Source organism: Dromiciops gliroides, chromosome 1, assembly GCF_019393635.1.
Source record: "Dromiciops gliroides isolate mDroGli1 chromosome 1, mDroGli1.pri, whole genome shotgun sequence".
In the NCBI taxonomy this organism is placed as follows: domain Eukaryota; kingdom Metazoa; phylum Chordata; class Mammalia; order Microbiotheria; family Microbiotheriidae; genus Dromiciops; species Dromiciops gliroides.
Genome location: NC_057861.1, coordinates 559903451 through 559921185, shown reverse-complemented (window position 1 = coordinate 559921185; position 17735 = coordinate 559903451). Strand labels below are relative to the sequence as shown.

The window sequence follows — 17735 nt, the reverse complement described above, 5'->3', positions numbered from 1 at the left end:
TGGCAAAGCAGAGACAGACTGCTGTGGGCCCAGGGGTGGGGAAGGCACGACTTCACATCAATGCTCAAAAGGGAAGGGCAGAAGAGCCTCTCATGGCAGCCATGGTCTTCACTAGACTGGGTAGCATCAAGCCATCATCAGAATCATCTTTCCCGAAGACCCCCTGGTTCTTGATGATGTTTTTGTGGGCCTGTGAGGCATTCTCCAGTGGGTGGTAAGGACCAATCACCTGTCTTGATGCCGGCCAGCAGCGCTGCCAAAGATTGCAGGAAGTCCTCCTTGGAGGAGGAATACAAGGAGACTCCAATCATGCTGATTTCCTTCTTCATTGGAGTCCCTGAGGTTTATCTCTATGGGGCCCTTAGAGCCAACAATGACCACCCTTCTTCCTTGGGAAAGAAGTTCCAAATCATTGTAGAGGTTGATGCTAGCCACCAATTCAATGATATTCTCTCCGTTCTTCCCAACATACTCATTGATTTTATCAACATAATCAGCCTCTCAGTGATTGAAGACCTTGTGGGCTCCGTTCCTTAAAATGAATTTTCTCCCCAGATCCTTACCCCGTTCCCAAAACCTTGAGCCCATAAGGCCTCGCGATCTGGCAAGTGGCTACCCCGACTCTGCTGATGGCCCTGTGAACAAGGACGGTCTTTCCAGGCTTGGCCCGGGCCCTGTGGATCAGGGCACGGAAGGACACAAAATAGGGGGTCCCGATGGACGCGCCTTGGTCGACGTCCAGATTCTCTGGGAGCCCGAACACCAAGTGGTCTGAGGTGATGGCATGTTCGGGGGCCTCCCCTTCCCCCCAAGCCCTGTGACCGTTTGGTACTAAAATCTTTGTCTCCTTTCTTGAAGTTCTCCACATGCTTTCCCACGGCTTCCACGACCCCAGACATGTCTGTCCTGGGTGTGTAGGCCAGAGTTGGGGTCCAACTGTGGCTCCCCGAGCAAATATAAGTCCTCAATGAGTTGACCCCGCAAGCTTGGACTTTGATCAGGAACTGATTTACCCCGGGCTCCGGCACAGGACATCATGGAGAAGCTTCAGCACTTCTGGCCCTCTGAACTCGAAGACCCTGATTACTCTCATCAGCTTCTGCGGGGTGGCCGTGGCGCTGGTGGTGGGGGTGGGGGTGGGGGCAGAAAATCCCCAGGTAGGTGTTATCTCCTCCACCCAAGCCACTTCAGGGACAGGGCGCATCAATCATTCACTTCGAGCCGGGGTGAGGTCAGCTTGCAAGGGTCCCTGTTGTGGGAGAGGGTCACAAAGCCCTAAGCTACAAAGGAAAACCCTGGCCGAGGCTGCAACTGTTCCACTCTGGAGGTGAGAATGGGGCAGGGCCGGAGCAGCTATGGAGTTCCCGGGGGCGCCAGCTCCTGGGGCGAGGGGGAAGAGGGGCGGGGCAGGCTCAGAGAAAGGCGGACGGGCACATTCTAACTTTTTCTTAATAACTGTATGATCCTGGACAAATCACTTAATTTCTTTGGTGCTCAGTTTCCTATCTCCAAAACGGACACAGTAATAGACTCTACCTTCCAAGGTTGTTATAAGGACCAAATGAGCAAATAAATATATGTAGAGCATTGTGAAAACCTTAAATCATTGTTATTATTAGTAGTAGTATTGCCACCACAAATGGTAACATTGAGATATTACCATTATTTTCTCTTAGGAACGTGGGTAACACTATTCTGCTTAGTTTTTTCTTTTGTTTTGTTTTGTTTTTCTGGGGGGTTGGGTTTTTTTTTTTTTTGGTGGTGGGGCAATGGGGGTTAAATGACTTGCTCAGGGTCACACAGCTAGTACGTATCAAATGTCTGAGGCCGGATTTGAACTCAGGCCATTATGAATCCAGGACTGGTGCTTTATCCACTGTGCCACCTAGCTGCTCCCTATTCTGCTTAGTTTTAATGAATGTCTGATATAGAGCTATGATATCATATAAGGGCTTTAAGATTTTTTAGCTCTAAGTCTATGACCTTACGTAATGAAAACATTCAGATACCATTCAAAATGTGTATTTTTAAATTGGGTTTAAAAATATGTCTTTCACATGAAATCTGTTTTCCACTTCACTTGCTGACAAATTGTCATACATGACCTCTGCATGCGCTGGGATCTTTGGTCTGAGTGGATTCAGGTTTATGCATCAGATTGTAGATCCACAGAGTTGTTGGGCCACTAGAGGATATCTGATAGGAAACCCTCATCTCACAGATGGGAAAAGTAAGACTCAGAAAGGAAGTGCCTCAACCATGAGTACACAAATAATAAATGGTTATTCCAGGATTCAAACTTAGGGTTTTTTTTATGTTATTTGTTTGCTTGTTTGTTTACCCCCCACACATTTCACTTATCCTGCCTGATGAAACTGAATTGTAATTGACTATCTTTTAATATCTTTAATGTTTTTATTATACTTCTGAGGGTCTATTAAAATGGGGTATTGAGTCCTCTCTTTTTAATAGCCCCAGTAAAAATACATTCTACCTTGATTGTCATTATATAGTTATAAATCATTATTTTGGGTGGTGGTTACACAATTCAGAGTCCTGCAGTTCAGCTAAAATTAAGAAAAGGAATATAATGGTATTTAGCCTCCTCATGTCTTAGTCCTAAAAATATGTAATTCATTATTAGAAAGACAGTTTGTGATTATCAACCAGGGGAATTTCTTCATTTATACCATGTGAATAAATTTGAAGAGTGTTATGTAGAACAACTGAATAATTTATTTAACACTTAGGTCATTTGGGATTCTGATGTGCACAGATTTGCATGCCCAAGAACTTTATAGATATTTGGTTTAATTCTAGAAATCAACATTCTGGTAAGAGGAATGGGAAGAGGTGCATAAAGAAAGAGCAGAGGGTAGAGGGATAAAGTTGTCTCAGGCTAAATGAAATAAATTACAAACTCTACATTCCATTATTACTCCTTATGCATTCACATTTTAAAAAATCTAATATGCAAAACAAAAAAAAATCTAATAGTGTTTGAAATAAAGGACATTGATTTTTTAATAAAATCTTTTTTAAAATTCTGGGTATTAAATTAATATTGTAAAAATACTAGAAAAAATTTGTGTTTAGATGTGCTTCACTGACATAACCTTTCAGATGCTAAACCATTTGCATCTGTTTTAAATGAAAAATGAGAGGATTTGCTTTATACATTTGTTTGATTTCCTCACCTAAAGACTAGAAATGGCAATTCCAAGATGTAAGAATATAAAAATGGCTTTGGATTTCACATTTTAATTCAATCAAGTCATTCATTCTTTTCTCCATTGATTCCAAAAAACAAAAACCCCTGAATCTGAAGGGCCTTCATAATTTATACAAAATGATTTTGCCTGAATAATTCTAAGTTTTGGCCTACTTGGCCATCTTCTTTTTTTCCCCAGCTAACCCTGGATTTTTGCTCTGGTCATGTAATATTGTGATACACCACATGTATGCTATTATATGGCAGGTTGAAAGGAAAGAAAGGGGTTCTGCTATGGAAGTAAAGAATGGGTGAGGGGGAAAAACGAGGAATCAGTAGCATGGTCTTTGGGAACTTTTCTCTTATTTGTTCCTTGGGTGATTGGATTTTTTTTTTGGGGGGGGATTCAGCATTTATTAAAGTATATTAAATATTGCTGTGATAAAATAATGGAATTTAGCAGACACCCAGGTGCCCCACCTGATTGATTTAGTATTGTTTTAATTGGGTGAGAATGAGAAACTAAGTACCTACTTGAGGATGATTAGATTGTAGTCACACCTGGCCAGCCCTGAGTGACAGTGTTGGTGTACTACTGAAGTCAGCAGGGGACCACTCTCGGCCAAGCAGCTTGAAGGACCTCCCCTTTGGGGGAGGGAGAGAGAAAGTAAAAGGGAGAACGCTGGCTCTGTGAAACTCTTTCCCTTTGGTGAGCTTCGGGAGCTTACCAGAGAGGGACTGCACAGCTGACTCCCACTGAAACTACGGACCCCAGGTGGTGAGTTATTAGAAGCCAGGCCAGTTCTTTGAGCTAGCTGAACTGGAAGCAAGTTTGGGGTTTGAGTCAATCTTTGCTAAAGCCAGGGAGCTTATCCATTTTTCTCTTCCCTTATTTCCTTGTCCCTGGCTTTATTAATTTCACCTTTTGTTGTAAATTTTATTTCCATTAATAAAACCTGGTTTGTTTGTGGAAAAGAGGCTGTTAATCCCTTTCTTATTAGCCTGGGAGAACTAACTAAAAAAAGCAGTTTGGAAGGGAGGAAACTTTGGACCTAGAGGTCTCTCATTATTTTCTGAACCCCAATATTATGCTGAGCCACCCAATTAACTCTCTCCATAATAAATTTGGCCCCTACATTAGTAAAGAGAGCACACATGGCTCTGACAGATAGGAAAGCCCAGTTGGAAATAGAAGAGAGATAAGAGAGAAAATGGGGAACCCTAAAGGCCTGCATCTGCTCTCACCAAGTTCCCGGGCCAAAAGAGTGATTTTTTTATTTTAATAGAAAGCTATTTCTACCAGCATAGGAAGTACCATAATTTGATTTGGTAATATACTAAAACATTATCCACTCTTAGAATATAAGATTTGTGAGAGTATGGGACACAAGTAATTATATAATGACCAGTAAACTAGATTAAAAGTCAGACAAGCTTTATTCTGAATCCTGGCTCTGCTATTTACTATGTGACCTTGGACAATTTGCTGTTCAACTGCCCCCATTTCCGTTTTCTTATCTGTAAGCTAAGCTGATTGGACCATATGATCTAAATTTTCTTTGAGCCCTATATCTTTTGATCTTATGTTTGGTCTTCTAATCTCTAAAAAGGCTATTTTGAGATTTCCATAAATTAAAAAAATATTATTATTGTACAACACCCATAATTAGGATTTCTTGTGGGAAAATAAGTTGAAACAAGGCTTGAAGTGAGCTGAAGCTTCTAGACTAATCAAAATATAAATTGAAGCTACTGCCAATTCATTCTGAGAGTAGGAGGAGGAGTATAAATGGAAGATAGATAAATAAATAGCTAAATAAATGGCAACTAAATAATGATATGCAAAACAGCTTTTTCACAAGTTGCAGCTGATTTTTCCCTTTTAAAGTTCCTAGAGAGAATGAAAATAACCTTTCCCATAGCTTCACAATTTAGTATTTGAAAGGGATTGACAGCATTAAGTAGCAGTGTTTAATATGGCAGCAAAATTAAGCTGAAAAATGACAAGATGAATAAGAGCCTGAAGTTATAATGAAGAGAACAAATTAAAATGCTGACCTTGACAATACCACCTGTATGACCATAGGCAAACTATTTATCCTCAGTTTCATCTAAAAATTGAGATAATATTTCCCCTAACTCATATGATTGTTGTGAAGAAAATACAAATAAAAAATATTATCTTAACCTTTCAGTAACCTAGAATGGAAATGGTAGAAAAGGTGCCAAACTCCATTGATAAAAGGAGTTTCCTCATTTGGGATATCCATACACCAATGAAATTAAAGGTCCATCCCCTATCCCATCATTATTTTTAATGTGCCATTTGAGGACATTTAGGAGGTAACTAGTTTCAGCCCCAAGGAAGAAAGAAAAAGACAAGGCAGGAGGACATAGACTAATTCTCTAGAAGAAAAGAAAAACGATTAAAAAGAAATAAAAAAGATAACTTCTGAGGAAAGATGAGTTCTTTCTTCCACTAGGAAATGATGATAGGAGCTACATGGCTCTTTCCATCTGAAGATGGTAGAGGAAAACCCACCATAAAAACACTTCAACTTTTCCAGTTAACTTTTCCACTGCAGCAGGCAGCATAACATGAAAACATGTGATGTATGATACCATGAGTATCATGAGTGTAGTTTTTTTTTTTAAAAGTGTTATTCCATTGTACTGGGGCAGTGAGGAGGTAGCATTGAAACCTAAAGTACACAGTATTACTGACTTTTAGAACTGGAAAACACCTTAGATATCACCTAATATAACATCCTTATTGGATGGAGATTAGTATCTGAAGCTTCTAGACCTTTGTAGTCCCTTTCTTTCTTCATGGTAGTGACAGAGTGATGACAGGGGACAGAGATGCTTAATTATGAAGTTTTCTGCTGTTTATAAAGATTCATTTAACTATAGGGTACACCTAATGTTAGATTTTTGTCCAGTGACCAAAATGTTAATGCTATTGCATTAATATACATATTGCCACACTTACCATAAAGAAAAATAGAAGATATACTAACTAAATTTTAATGGGAGGCTGACTCATAGGTTCTCCTCTTCATCTGCACCACCTCCTGCTCACTCTCTAGTCTGATCCACCTCCACACCAGCTGCCTTATCGTACTAATGATGACTGTCCTAAGGCCTTTTCACTAATTAACAAGTTCCTTCCTGGGGTCACCATATCATGAGCCACTCATTTCACTTCACTTTCAGTTCACTCTCTAATCTGTGTCATATCTACAGAATTCTCTTTCCCCAAGTAGGTGCTCATTCTTTTAGTGCCTCCCCCATTTCCAGCTCCCCTTTTTGTTTTGTCTTCTCCATTAGAGTACAAGTTCCTTGAGTAGGAACCTTCTTCTTTCCTTCCCACCCCTCCCCCTCTCCTTCCTTCCTTCCTTCCTTCCTTCCTTCCTTCCTTCCTTCCTTCCTTCCTTCCTGCTTGTGTGTCTGTCTGTCTCTCTCTGTCGCTTTCTCTGTCTCTCTCTCCATCCGTCTGTCTATCTATCTAACTTTGGAGAAATAAAGGACTAAGCAGAATTAGTTATAGCATGTGTCTGAACAATAAAGAAGAAACATTGTTTCATGTAACATTTGCCCACTTCACATTACCGTCCTCATTTTTAGCATAAGCAAAAAGGTAGCTAATAAAGATAACTGAATTTAATGCACCAAAATATATTTTAGAAGTTAATGAAACAAAGAGATTTTGTTAAGGCTTTAATAACACTAAAAATTGAACCAACATATTCTAATGCAATATGATTTCAATGCAAAGGTGTGCACAGGGGAGGATAGTGAAAAGAAATGTGAAGGATGCTTGGAAAGTATGACACAAGATTAAAGGAAAAAAGAGGCCAAAGACTTGTATATACTGCAAAAATTTCATGATGAAATACTGTGAATATTTTGTAATGGTCTCTTCTCTCCCTTCCTTTTTCCCTACCCCTACCCCATCCCCCTCCACTGCATATACTATAACCTTAGTTCCAGACAACCCTTAGAAGCTTTGATCCTTTATCTAGCTCCTCATCAATAACAGGTTTGAAATAGGGGATGATGAAGAATCCCCTAATGGTCTATGCTGCTGAAAGGATTGATGACTCAGTGGCTATATGAACAGAGCTCTCAGCACTACTCTCTGTTCTGTTCATTTAGAACTGTGAATCATGAGAGACAGTTGGAATTGCATTTAGAGAGTTGTTCCTCACTCTGTCTCTAACCCTTGGAGCTATAGCATGTGCAGCAGCCACATCCCAGCACATGGCTTAATCCAGGTTAAAGGTAACCAAAGGGCCTCACACCTGTTGGTGAATTAGGGGGATGTTTACCCCAAGCACGTGTAGCCCTGTAGTGGAATGTGCTGATGAGAACAATTTGTTCCAATGACCATTAGGGCAGCTAAAGTAGACACTGCAGAGCACTTAAAGCTTGGTCAGATATCATAGATGCCAAGATCATCCACTGCATCCCAGGCCATGTCGGTCATCTTGACTTTTGTCTTGCCCTTGGAATTTGATGACTCTGGAAGAGAGATTGAGGCTGATGACTTTGTACAATTCTTCCTCACTTAATTCCAATTCACGCATGGGTCAAGAGATCACCCTTATAATGTTCTTGTTCATCTTTGAAAATGAAGAACAAATAACAAAACTTCTACTCCACCTTCACTGTGTTTGACTTCTTCTTTTTTGTTTGTTGTTTTTTGACATAATTTCAATGAATATCCCATTGTGGACATGTCTAGGACTGACAATGAACATATGAGTTCCAAAAGATCTGGAGATTCTAGGAGACTTATAAATATGATGGCTTTGATGTCCCCCAGGGACAACAGTGGTTGACAACAGGGAAAATATCTTCACTGAAGAGGATGATCACCAGAAAGAAAATCAGGCTGGGATGTTGATTGAACAGTCTTCAAAAGGGGTAAGAAATAATGATGCTTTATGTTTTAATGAGGCTAATTATGTCAGCAAGTGTGTCAAATTCCAAATTGCTTGTAACCAGATTTGTAACTTAATCCTGTTTAAATATGTTTATGCATGCTGTTATTTTTTCTAAGTTTAGTATTTCTTTCTGGATAGGAATAAACTAGCTGTCCCATATCTGATTCATATTATATATTGAGAAGCACTTTTGGTGCTCCTTTGAAGAGCTCCTTAGACATCTAATGACTACTATAATTATCAGCTTTTCTAGCTTGCATGTCACATCATGCCCCATTTTGCTTTCATATAACAGAAATTCCCCAGAAATTCCCATCATCCTAATTATTATGAATAACAAGCATTTATATAGTGCTTTAAGGCTTAGAAATGTCATATACATGTTATTTTATCCTTACAACAATCCAGAAAGGTATGTGCTGCTATTCCCATTTTAGAAAAGAGAAAACTGAGGCAGTCAAAAATTAAGTGTGTGACCTACCTGCTAAATCATCTATCAGTCCCTCCTTGTAGTACAGATTCAACTGAATTTGTCATTCCATCTGACTTTTGAAGGATCAAATAATTAACAAAATAAGTGTTTTAAAGTTACCTGTTCTGCTTTTCACACACACACACACACACACACACACACACATTTAGCAGATATTTGAATACTTGGATAATTGGATAATTGAAGCCATCTGCCCTCAATCTCTACTATATGTTGCCATCATGGAAAGCCAGTGATCTGTTTCCTGAATTCCTCATCTAGCTTCTCTTTTTGTCCTGGTGGTCTGTAGTATATTCTAACCAATAATGTCTATTTATATCTGCATAATTTTTTTTTTTGCCCAAATACTCCCTACCATAATTTCCTCCTTTGGGTCCTGGATTCCCTCATGAGTTTATTTTAATATATTAAACTATTCTCTACCTTTGCTCTCCCCAACCCCATATATTCTATTCCTTTTGAATATAGTGTAGCCTTTCAGGACTTTATTCTAATGTTGGCTCTCATCCCACTAAACCTCAATGAAATCTTTGAAGACAAATTTTCTTTCCACCTTTAGAAATTTTAACTTATTCAGTACCTATATTTCATACCACTGTGTATAAACTTTTGAGTTTGTGGGTTCTACTGCTAACTTTTTTTCTTGGCCTTTGTCTCTCATGAATTATTGGACACACATGCCACTCTTTTTCCTACCCTGTAAACATGGTCAATATTACCTAGATTGTTAGATGCACATAGGTGATTTTCAGTCTTTACTTTTCAGTTTAAAATTCTTTCTTTGAGTTAACACTACCCTTGATAGGTTACAATCACAACTCTCCTTTTGTATGAGTTTTAGCTTATGAAGCTAAAGGAGGATTTGCGTGAGAATTGTCAGCAATTTCACATAATGAAACACTTAATTTGGGGAGAGATCCTTTCAGAATATTCCATATCCAGAACACTAGAATAAATTTCGAAAGCAAAGCTCCAAAAGCAGTTAGGGAAAAAGTGCCATTAGTTAAGAACAACTTTGCTTTTAATGGAAATACTAAATTATTGCTTTTTCAACTGAACACTATTAAACAAATTCAATTTCTTTCAGAGAATGAAAAGAAGCCTGGTATTTTTTTTCCAAGACATGTTATTTTCATTTGCCCTTGATGACACATCTAAATTAAGAAGAATCCTCCATTAAGTAAATAACTGCAAGAAATGAAAGACATTACCAATAGTTATTTCTAAGGACCTAACTTTAAAAATAGAATATGGTTGCAATTTATAATAAACAAACAAGAAAAAAAAGAAAAACTGGGCTAAGTGCCAAAAAAACAAACTGAGAAGCATAGAAGAAACTGATAATTGAACGTTAGTGATAGTTATGGGGGAAAAACCCAAATTAGTATTGTCTTCTATCATAACTGCATGAAGGACTACCATAGAGGAAGCTGGAAAGGGCTTAATAGTATATAGTCTTAGTTTTCACCAGGCCTATGTTTTCCTCTTCTGTAAAATGATGTGGTTCAGGGGCAGCTAGGTGGCACAGTGGATAGAGCACCGGCCCTGGAGTCAGGAGTACCTGAGTTCAAATCCCGGCCTCAGACACTTTAACACTTACTAGCTGTGTGACCCTGGGCAAGTCACTTAACCCCAATGCCTCAAAAAAAAAAACAAAACAAAATGATGTGGTTCAATTCAGTATTCTCTAGGGGTCTACAAACCTCTAAAATTACATTTGTGTGTGTGTGTTGTGTGTGTGTGTTTTGTTTTTTAGTGAGGCAATTGGGGTTAAGTGACTTGCCAGGGTCACACAGCTACTAAGTGTTTAAGTGTCTGAGGCCGGATTTGAACTCAGGTACTCCTGGCTCCAGGGCCGGTGCTCTATCCACTGCGCCACCTAGCTGCCCCTAAAACTACATTTCTAATCCAATAAGGCAGGGTATTATTTCCCCTATCAAATTTGTGATTCAAGATGGCTCTATTTGGAAATCTAAGTTGAATTGAAATTTAAGATCACCCTAAAATGGGGGTGGGGAAGAGGAGAGTTCCAATTAATTATTAAAGAATACAACCACCCCAAAAATTATTATCAGTAATGTTTATCTTCTTATCTATACAGTTTTGGTTCAAGTTTTTGTCACTTCCTTACAGAGCTATTGAAACAGCAATTCAGTATTTCTGGATTTCTAACTTTCTTATTTACTATAATGGCATTTTGAAAAACCAAAACCAAACCAAACCAAACCCAGTCATATCAAATTCACTGTGCCATTTTCCTTTGTAATGGCTTGTAATGCCTTCCCATTTTGCTATGATAGATATAAAATCTACCCTTCAAAAGTTTATAGAAAGACATCATGAACTAATTTATTTCCTCTGCATTTTTCTTTCTTTTTTTTTTTTGCGGGGCAATGGGGGTTAAGCGACTTGCCCAAGGTCACACAGCTAGTAAGTGCCAAGTGTCTGAGGCCGGATTTGAACTCAGCTCCTCTGAATCCAGGGCCAATGCTTTAATCCCCTGCACCACCTAGCCGCCCCACTCCCCTCTGCATTTTTCTATTCTCATTCATTGGAGCATAGATTTAATGTTGTAAGTGACCTCAGAGGCCATTTAATCCAACCCCCTCCTTTTGCAGAGAAAGGAACTGAGGTAAAGAGAAGTTAGTTGATTTACCGAAAGTTAGACATGTAGAAAGAGTTAGATTCATGATTCAAGCCTGTGTCCTCTAACTCTAAATATAAAACCATTTTACTGTACCACAGTACCTCTCTGAAAATTTGAGGTTAAGAGAGTCTAAGTGAATTACTCATAATCATACGGTTAGTAATTGTCTTGAGGATAGATTTTAACTCAGTTCTTACCAAATACAAAGTTCAACATTCTACCTATGATGTCACCAAGATGCCATCTATTACAACTCCTCTAACTCTTTAATTCCTTGAGAAAGCCATATACTGGATTGTCCACACTCCTCATACTTCTATAACTATAACCTTTGATATCATCAATCACATACTTTTCCTTAGTACTCTCTTTTCTATAGTTTTTCATGACTATTCTTTCTCATTGTCCTTTACTGGATCATCATTCAGGTACTATCCACTAACCATGCATATTTGCCCTGCCTTGGGCCTTTTTTCTTCTATTTCTATGTCATTCCACTTGGTGAACTCATGAACTTCCATGGACTCAATTGTGATTTCTGCAAATGTTTCTAAGACATATTTATCAAGGGTTGAGCTAAGATGGCAGACGGAAAGGCAGTAACTTCTCAGAGTTCCCCACACGATTACACAAAAACCGGCAAATAATGCCATAAGACAATTCCTGGAGCAGAACTCACAAAAGGATGGGGTGAAATAATTTTCCAGCGAAAGACAACTTAGAAGGTTGGCAGGAAATGTCTGCTGTACTGGGGTGAGCATGAAGCACAGCCCCGCTGCAGCTTGTGCAGATTCAGCCCCAGGCTGCTCCAGAGAAAGACACCCCTGGAGCCTCTGAATCAGCTGCAGTGCCAGTGTCATCTGGACCTAAGGTCACAATCTGCTGAGAGGGATGAGGGCTGTTCAGGGGGGAGATTACAGGGGTCTCTGCTGGTGCTGAGGCGCAGAACTCAGTTGTTTTGCCCATGCTGGGAACCAGGAAGCAGTCATGAGTGGTGTGCCGAGGTTGGGAGGAGGGGTGCAGGCTCACCTGAAGCTTGCAACACAGCAAAATCAATTTTTGTTTCCGAGGTTAAAGAGCAAGTAGGCCTGGGATTATTTACAGGCCAGGCCAGGGCACAGGCCAGGTGAGTGCAGAACGAGTACCATGTGGGACCCCCTGAAGCTTGGGACAGTGCATACTGGAAGGAGTGCCCCACTTTAAGAAGGAGTTAAAAGTCAAGATAGAGGCTAATGAAATGAACAGACAGAAAAAGATGAAGACCATAGAAAGTTTCTTTGTTAACAAGGAAAATCAAAATACACCCTCAGAAAAAAGATAACAATGTCAAAGCTCCTACATCCAAAGCTTCCAAGAAAAATGTGAATTGGTCTCAGGCCACAAAAGTGACCAAAAAGGACTTTGAAGATAAGTAAGAGAGGTAGAGGGAAAAAATAAGAGAGGTAGAGGAAAAAATGGAAAGAGAAATGAGAGTGATACTGGAGGGTTATGAAGAAAATGTCAACAGCTTGAAAAGCCAAATGGAAAAGCTGTCTGAAGAAAATAATTGCTTAAGAAAGAGGATTGAACAAATGGAAGCTAATGACTTTATGAGAAATAAAGCAAATCCAAATGAATGAAAAAATAGAGGGCTTATGTATGGGGCCAGATTTGGGCTCAGGCCTCCTGAGTCCAGGGCTGGTGCTTTTTCCACTGTGTCACCTAGCTGCCCCATGATGACATATTTAAAACAAAATTAAGGGGTGAGAGGATTGCACTGGGAGAAAGGGAAAGGGGGAGGAAATAAAGTATCTCACATAAAAGAAGGAAGAAAAAGCTAATGGATTAGAGGGGAAGATGGAGGGGAGTGGGTGGGTGAATGAGCCTTACTCTCATCAGAATTGGCACAAAGAGGGAATAACATACACAATAAAGTGAGTATAGTAAGATTCTTGCCCTGTGGGAAAATGGAAGGGGAAGGGATAAGTGGGGAGGGGTGAAGGGAGGGAGGGCAGATTGGGAGAGGGGCAGTCAGAAGCAAAACACTTTTGAGGAGGGAACTGGTAAAAGAAGATAGAAAATAGAGTAAATATCATGGAGAGTAAGTAGGATGGAGGAAAACAGCAATAGTAACTGGGGAAAATTTTGAAGTAGAGGCAAGAGCAATATAAGATGAGGATGAGAATGAGGATGATGATGGTACTTTGCTGGGCTACTGTGAAGAAAACTCTTTGTCAGGTATAAGGTACTATATAAATGTTAGCTATTATTGTTGTTTCAATAATCAACCTCATGGGTGTTCTGTAAGGAAATCTCCCTTTAAAGTACTATATAAATATAGTTTACTATTAAGAAAAAGATGAGCAGGATGCTATCAGAAAAACCTAGAAAGACAAGAGGTGATGCAAAGTGAAATGTACTGTATACAAAATAACAGCAATATTGTAAGATGATCTGCTGCAAATGACAGTTATTTTCAGCAATTCAATGATCCTAGATAACTCCTAAGGACTTATGAAAAATACAACCCATCTACAAAGAACTGATGGTATCTAAATACAGATGGAAGTATATTTTGTTGTTATTGTTAGTTCCTTTTTCTAAAGTTTTTTGCCTGCTATGTTTTTCATGACTGTATATGTATAACATATTGAATTGCTTGAGTCCCTAAGGGAGCGGGGGATAGGGAGGAAGGAAGAGAACTTGGAAAACAAAGTTTTAATAATCGATGTTACAATTTGTTTTTACAGGTAAGGTGGTATTCTAAATAGATAGACAGAGAGAGAGAGAGAGAGAGAGAGAGAGAGAGAGAGAGAGAGAGAGAGAGAGAGAGAGAGAGAGAGAGAGAGAGAGAAAGTGTGTGTGTACTGGAGAAACCTGGGGAAAAAAGAGACATATTTATCTAGTTCTAATCTCTCTCCCTATCTACATGTTGCATTTCCAATTGTCTTTGACATCTGGAATTTGAGAGCCACTGACATTTTAAATTCAACATATACAAAGTAGAATTCATCTTTTCCCCCAAATCTTTCCCTCTGTCATACTTACCTTTATTGCTGAGGGTACCATCATATTACCAGTCACCCAGTTTCATAACATAACTGTCATCTTCAACTATTCACACTTTCTTCACTCCCATATTTAATTTATTTTCAAGTCCTTTCAATTCTATATCCTCAATTACTCTCATATGTGACCCCTTCTCTCCTCTGACAGTATCACTAACCTTTATCACCTCAAGTCTAGACTATTATAAAAGCCTTCTAGACAGTCTCCCTGACTAGAGTCCATCATAAACTTAGTTACCAAAGTAATCTTTCTCAAGTGAAGGTTTAACTACTTTATTTCCCTATTCAATAAACTCCATTGGCTCACTATTACCACCAGGATCAAATGAGAAATTCTCTCTTCAGTGCTCAAATCCTTCAAACCTCGCCCTTTCTTACTTTTAGAATTTTCTTACATTTTCCTCCCAACCATCTTCTCTATGATCCAGTAATACTGGCCTCCTTGCTGTCTCTGGTATAAGACACTTCATTTCCCAAGTGTGCATTTTTACTGGTTGCTTCTCATGACTGGAATGTTCTTTATAATTTCTGTCTTCCAGCTTCTTTTGAATGAATGAATGAATTAATTAATTAATTTAAAGTTTTGTAATGATTGGAATGACACCACCTACTGGAGACTTACTATAGGAAAGCTTCACCATGAGGAGAATGCCTCAGAGGGCAAGGCCATGCGGCTCTTCCTTGGCGTCAGGAAGTAATGTACTGTCCACCAAGGCCACCAGCCAATCAACTTGAGGAGCCTCCCATTTTCTGGGAGGGGACAGGAAGGAAGAGGAGGGCACTGCGCCGGGAGAGGTCTCTCTTTTTGGGTTCCTGAACTTTTGAGTGGTGGTAGGGGGTTTGGGGCCGGCAGAGGGAACTTCACAGAAAATTGAGGAAAGATAGGATTGCCATGCTGTTGTAATTCTGTTCTCAATCTTCTCTTTCTACCTTTACAATAAACCCTTAAAAACCTAAATTCATTGTATCAATGATTTTAGTCAGTTTCCCCCAAAAACTGGGGGAACAGATTAGAACCCGCATTTAGAATCTTATAATTACAGTTTTGCAGTTCCAAATTATTATCCTTCTCTCATTCCCTCCCTCCCTCCTCCCCCTCCTGAAGGTGAAAGCTAATCAGGTATATAGGGTATACATGTGCAATTATGTAAAACATGATGATATTAGTCATTTTACATAAAAAGACTCAAGTACAAAAAAGAAGAGAAAGTACAAAATAGCATGCTTCAGTCTGTGTTCAATCAATATCAGTTCTTTCTCTGGAGGTGGATAGTATGCTTGATCATTGTATTGCTGAAAGTAGTTAAGTCATTCACCATTGCTCATAGAACTATAATACTGTGATTGTGCACAATGCTCTCCTGATTCTGCTCACTTCACTATACATCAGTTCACATGAGTCTTTCCAGGTTTTTCTGAAATCATCCTGCTTGTCATTTCTTATAGCACAATAATATTCCATTACAATCATATAGCACAGCTTATTCAGTCATTCCCCAATTGATGGGCATTCCTTTGATTTCCAATTCTTAGCCGACACAGAGAGTTGCTATAAATATTTTTTGTACAATTTTTTCCTTCTCACTTTTTCAGTTACTATTGTTAACTCTTTCCCTCCATCTTATTCCCTTTCCCAAGATATTTACTCTATTATCTATCTTCTTTCACCCTATCCCTCATCAAAAACGGATTTGCTTCTGACTGCCCCCTCCCCCAATCTGCCCTCCCTTCTTTTAACCCTCCCTCTTTATCCCCTTCCCCTCCTACTTTATTGTAGGATTAGATAGATTATTTCAACCAATTGAGTGTGTATGTTATTCCCTCCTTGAGCCAACTCAGATGAGATTAAGGTCTTTGAGTCTATTCTGATGGCTGTAAGGTTCATTCACTGCCCTGCCCCTCCCTCATCTCTCTTCCTACTCCATAAGCCCTTTTCTATTTCTTTCATTCCTCTCACCTGTCAAATTTTTTTTTTTTTTTTGGTGAGGCAATTGGGGTTAAGTGACTTGCCCAGGGTGACACAGCTAGTAAGCGTCAAGTATCTGAGGTCGGGTTTGAACTCAGGTCCTCCTGAATCCAGGGCCAGTGCTCTATCCACTATGCCACCTAGCTGCCACCTCACTCCTCAATTTTACACTAAAGATGTTATCATGGGGAAGCTAGGTGACACAGTGGACAAAACACCCACCATAGACGCAGGAGGACCCAAGCCCAAATCTGTCCTCAGACATAAGACAGTCACCCACTGCACAACCCCAGGTATTTCACCCAACTTCAACCACCCCACACAAAAAAGGTAAAAAAAAATAAATACTTTACAGATATTATTCCTTCATAATCAATTCCCACCTGTGCTCTCTGTCTAAATTTATTTCTGTCATGTGCCCTAATACTGAGAAAGTTCTTATGAGTTAGAAGTATCATCTTCCCATGTAGGAATGTAAATAGTTTAAACTTTTAACATCCCTCTTAATTTCTTTTTACTGTTTATCTTTTTATGCTTCTCTAGGGTCTTGTATTTGAAAGTCAAATTTGCCATTCAGTTCAGGTCTTTTCATCACAAATACCTGAAAGTCCTCTTTTTCATTGAAGTCCTATTTTTTCCTCTGAAAGATTATACAAAATTTTAATGGATAGGTGATTCTTGGTTGTAATCCCAATTCCTTTGCCCTCTGGAATATCATATTCCATGCCCTCTGATTCTTTAATGTAGAAGCTTCTAGATCATGTTGTAAATTTTGAGAGCTTCCTGCCTTTCCTTCACCATCTTGGCTCTGTCCTGAAATTCCTTCTAGCTTCTTTTGATTCTTTTAAGTCACAGCTAGAGTATTGCCCTCTCAATGCTGATACATTCTCTCAAACTTTACTTCCAATTTATTCTCTATTTGGCTTATATATACATCTTTGCATGTTGACTGACCCATTAAAATATGAGCTCCTTGAGGGCAGAGACTGTTTTTGCTGCTCTTTTTTTAACCCCAATGCTTAGAACATTTAATATTAATAATTTAATATTAACATCAATTTAACATTAATATATTAATACTTAACAAATGTTTGACTCACTTTGACCTGACTCTAACCTACCTAAAAATATGGATATGTATATATAATCTTGTCTTAGCTCCAACTACACAGTGAGTATTTATTATATATACTTATTGAATATATATATATTTACTTATTGAATTGAAATATACATTTACATTAGAAAAAACTATAGAAAACCAGTGATCCGCCAGTCTATTATTCCATCTTTTTCATGCATCAGTAGATGTCTTCCCACAGAATCCCTCATGACTTCAACCTCAAATCATTAGATAAATATGCCAAATAGTTCTACCTTTTCTTAATCTCTTCTGATGATTCCATTATATACTTATGTATT

General features: G+C 38.9%; 1 protein-coding gene and 1 pseudogene across 6 annotated transcripts in view; both read right to left on the bottom strand.

The window, feature by feature from the left end:
- The window catches only part of LINGO2 (leucine rich repeat and Ig domain containing 2), a 1558843-nt gene that overhangs the window by 747579 nt on the left and 793529 nt on the right, over nt 1–17735 (bottom strand). The gene's annotated exons all lie outside the window — the stretch shown is intronic.
- Nucleotides 127–1204, bottom strand: LOC122751750 (annotated as a pseudogene).